Raw genomic sequence first — 5,181 nt, forward strand, 5'->3', positions numbered from 1 at the left:
AAGATTATAAAATTGTCAACGTCCCTTTTACCTGGCAAACGGCTGCGATTGAAAATTTGGACTGCGGTGTATATACGATGTTGCACATGCTCTTTTACCGTGGAACTGTTTTTGATTCTGACTTGGGTAATTCTGATTCAAGAAACCTCTACCGCGCTGAGATCGTTGCCTTGTTGGTGCTGTCTGATATGAACGAGTCCAGGGGAGATGTGTTGAAAAGTTTGGAGGAGTTGAACAAGACAAGAAAGGAAACCCTGAGTGTGCTTGAAGAGAGACGGCGTATTGAGGATGCGGAAAAGAGGGCTTCCCAAAGCGGTAAGAAACGCCGTGGTTCCGGCAGGGTGGAAACTGTTGGTAAGAAGGTTAAGACGTCGCAGCCTGTTGTCGAGCCCGTCGCTTCTCTCTTGTCATTGACAAGACACTAAATTCTCTAGAAAGACCCCTACGCCCGGTAGTCAAGTGGGAAGCAGTGGTGTGGATAGCCCCGTGAGTCCAAAGTCGGCTTTGGGTAGTCGTAAAAGGGTAAGGCGGGGCGACGGGCTGGGTTGCTCTATGGATTGCGGGCCGGAGGACGAGAGGTTTGTTGCGGTGTCGGATTTGTTTCGGAAGAACAAAAAACAGTTCTCTAAGTTCTTTGAAGGTGCGGAAGCAAGTGGTTGACTTTGTTCTTCGTGAAGACGCTCAGTTGACAGAAGAGTATGTGTCGATTTTCATTTCTTTGATTGTGGTGTTTCTGTTCAGTTAGTCTTTCTGTTTCCCACTGTTAGTCTGCTGTTAATCTGCTGTTATTATGCTGTTATTTTTGTCAACCTAGCGAGTCGTCTAATTTCACTGTTAGGTCCCTTTGTTATTCTCGCTTGTTATTGACTGTTATTGTCTTTGTTATACCACTATTATTCCGCTTGTTAGTCCACTTTGTAATCCCACTTTGTCATTCCCGTTTTGTTATTCTCACATTATACCACTATTATTTCATTTGTTATTGTTCTGTTATTGAATTGTTAGTCTGTTTGTTATACCACCGTAAATCCCACTTTGTTATGATCATATGTTATTTTTTGTGAATGCGGGGAGTCATTAGTGTTGTACAACGACGACGTCGGCGTGTTTTTGGACAAGGGGGATATTGTTTCCATTGTAGATGCAAATGGCTATGATGTCAACAAGAGTCGTTGATGTTTGGTTGGTTCTTTTGAATTCGTTGGAGTTTGAGGAACGCTCAGAACCAAGCTCAATGTTTTTCGGAGTTCGTCATATGGTATTTTGTTTTTTCCTTTGCTATTTTGCGTTATTACCTACAGATTGACTCACAAGTATTGATATAAAGTTAACACTTGTGCACTATTTTTGGTTGTTTATGCTTTCTGTTTTGTAGGATCCTCTTTATTCACTCTTAGAGAACTTTGATTCCTCAAGTCCTGTTGACGGTCCGGGTAAGAAGCTGTTGGCATTCTGGAATGTGTTTTACGATTCCTGCAATGGAAGATGTCGTCTGAACTCCGACCTTGTGTTTGTGCCGATTCTGTACAATGATCACTACTCTTGTTTCCGCATCAACTTTTTAAATGAATCGATTGATATTTTGGACAACATGACTCACGATTCCAAGCAAGTAGCCGATTACAGAAGATTGGCCGAGATTGTGGCAAACTATATGCGTGTTTTTATGGAGGGTCATAATGTTCTGAAGTCTGAAGATTGCCGCAATTTCGAAATCGTTGATGTGCCTTTTAAATGGAAAAAGAAGGAACTGCTGAACTCGGAGTCGGGGTCTTTCTTGCTGTACACGATGGCGGAATATGGTGGAAGCGTGTTTGAGTGCAATCTTCACAAAGAAGATTGCTCGTCGAAACTCTTGTGTTGAAATGTCGGCTTCCCTGATCTTGGCGGATATTAATCTTCATAGGCAAGTAGTTCTTGACAAAGTGAAGGCTTGTGAGATGGAAGGCCGAAGACGTTGGGTTTGGCGGCGACAAGGAACAAGTTGCCAGAAGTGCCCCCCGAAGTGCAACCCCAATCATCTGCTGGTAGTGAAGAGTCAGGCATCGTCATGAATGCAGTACCTTTGAATGTTGTGTATCCAGGGAAGTCAGACTAAGTTAGTGTAAACTGTGTTGTTAGACTATTAGTGTGCTGTTATTGCACTGTTATTATGTATAATTACTAGTTTATTGTGCTGTTATTCCCGTATTACTCTAGTGTTATTCCAGTGTGTACTCTAATTTTAATTGAGTTTTCATATTACTTGTACTTTTTTCAAACACCATCCATTTTTACTCTAATCCCACTGTTATTCTGCTGTTATTCAGGATAATGAGCAGTTTGTTGTGCTGTTATTGCACAATTAGTCTACAGTTTTTTTAGTCTAATTAAGCTTTCTTATTACCTTTGTTTTCTAGAAACACTATCCATTTCTATTCAAGTGTAAATTTAGTCAAGTGTAAAAGCAGTGGTTTAGACTGCGTTTTTGCCAGTGTTATTCTACCATTATTCTCATTGTTGCGGTATTACTCTGCATAATAAGCGGCTACTCTGTTTGTTATTGTACTATTAGTCTACACTTATTCTCTTGTTATTCCACTAGTTTAATTAAGTTTTACAAATACTATCCAATTTCTACGAAGAATATGCATTTTCTATTCAAATGCCAATGGTATTTTTTTTTCTCAACTTGTGATTCTATTGTTATTGCACCGTTATTCTTCTGTTTTTGCACTATTATTCCGCATAACTAGTTTATTCTGCTGTTATTCCACTGTTAGTCCAGCATTATTTTGTTAAAACTATTCATTTTTACTCAAGTGTAAATTTAGTCAAGTGTAAAAGCAGTGGTTTAGACTGCTTTTATTACATTGTTATTCTACCATTATTCTCACATTATTGCGGTATTACTCCGCATAATTAGCGTTATTATGTTGTTATTGCACTATTATTCTGCAAAGACTTCGTTATTCCAACATTACTTAGAAATAGTTTTAAATAGCACTTAAAGATAGTACTTACATAATAAACATTAACGTTCTAAAATATTAAAGCCATTATTTCTAAAGCAATATAATATTTTAAACATATTTAAAAGCGCAGGCCCTGGACCATCATCGTTAGATTTTTATATCTTTATTCTATTCTCTGACGCCTGCGCGCCGGTCCTTGGACAGTGCTCTCAACTTCCACCGACTCATCCTCAAAAGGGTTTTTGTACGCTTCCATAAGTTCCATGGCTTTCGAATCGGTGTCCAATGGCCGAGAGATTGAAATATCGGCTTGATGTAATACTTCTTGAGCATTCACACCAGCAATGAATTGATTGTCCATGTCGGCTTCCGTGTAGTTCCTATTTTTCTTTTCCTTCAACTCTTTGTCTACGCATACGTTCATTTTGAAGTTCAAGAACCTTCAATCGTGCCTTTACACTGTCGACCTCTCTTATTAAGGCCTCTTCACGGGTTTCTGTTGCCTCTAAATTTGTCCTTGTGTCGATCAACTCTATCGTGAGGGACTCTATCGTCCGTTTGGCTTCATCGATTTCTGCCTTGTCGGGGACCTTCGGCTATCGTCGATTCGTCACTCATCCTGCAAAGATTGGAAGTATGAAACTTTTTGCATTATAAAAAGATGTTTAAAATTTTTGAACCAAATTAAAAGCAAACCAAAGCATAAGAAAGAGAATTACCTTTTTTTGCGATAGAGAAGAGTGTTGACAGATATGAAAAATAAACATGAAAGAAAAATAAAGAATAGAAAGATAAGAAATTACCTTTTTGCGAGAGGAGATAAAGTTTTTTTTTGGAATGGACTTTTTCGGTGTATGTGTTTGTTTTTTTACTCGAAGTAGCGATAATTTATAGGGGCTTGGGGAATAGAATCGGTTTTTACGTAATAAAGTATAGAAAGATAAGTAATTAACTGTCTACCAACAAAAAAAAAGATAAGAAATTACCTTTTGCGGAGGGAGATGCGAGTTTTTTCTTGAATACAAACAGTTTTACGTACTTATTCGGTGTGTGTGTGTTTTTTTTTTCAAAATACCACGCAATAGCAGTATTTATAGGGGCTTGGGGAATACAAACAGTTTTCTGTAATTATATTAGATTAGGTTAGGTAACTGTTTTTAATAAAAACTGAAAAGTGGAACTGCTTTTTATAAATATTACTAATCTGTTATTATTCAACTTGTTATTGTAGTGTGTAATTTGCGCTTTTATTTTTGTGGGTGGTTTGTGAAAAAAACAATCGAGATAATATTAACAAAAAAATTAAAGTAACTAGTATTAATTCTCATATAATGTAGGTCTCACTTTATTATCTAGAAGATACATTTTAGGTTAAAATGTAATTCGAACAATGACAAATAGTAAAAGTCTTTGACATTTTTAGGCGAGGTCTTCATCGTAGCCGTTGTCTTTTGCGTCTCTTTTGTCTTTGTTAGTTCATGCATCGATTCATATTCCTGCAATTTTTGCTTAGTATTTAGCAGACTACATTAATAGCAGAATAGCGTAGAATAACATTAATAGCGAGAATAACAACACATTAATAGCGGAATAGCGATAATCTAAATTTAGCGGCTACTCTGCTATTGCGAACACTATCCATTTCCACCAAGAATATCCATTTTCTATCCAAAAATAACAACACATTAATAGCACAATAGCGGTAGAATAACACAACAAACACCAGAATAGCGAGTAACACAGGAATAATAGGGGAATAACAGTAGAATAAAAGGATAACATATTCCTGCAATTTTTGTTAGTTCATTCATCCGATTTATATTCTTTGCAATTTTTGCTTAGTATTTTAGAAGCTACATTAATAGCGAAATAGCGTGGAATAACATTAATAGCGTAGAATAACAACACATTAATAGCGGAATAGCAAAGAGACTAAATTTAGCGGCTACTCTGCTTTGTTATTGCGAGACACTATCCATTTCCACAAAGAATATCCGTTTTCTATTCAAAAATAACAACACATTAATAGAAGAATAGCAGTAGAATAACACAACAAAGAGAGAATAGCGAGTAACACAGAATAATAGGGGAATAACAGTAGAATAAGAGGATAACATTAGAATAATAGGAGAGTATTAGTCCGATTCATACCTCTTCGATTTCGATTCTTCTTCATCTTCGTCATCGAAGGGGACTTTCAAAAATGGAAGAGTACAAGTTCTCTTTG

This window comes from Silene latifolia, chromosome 9, assembly GCF_048544455.1.
Source record: "Silene latifolia isolate original U9 population chromosome 9, ASM4854445v1, whole genome shotgun sequence".
NCBI classification, from domain to species: domain Eukaryota; kingdom Viridiplantae; phylum Streptophyta; class Magnoliopsida; order Caryophyllales; family Caryophyllaceae; genus Silene; species Silene latifolia.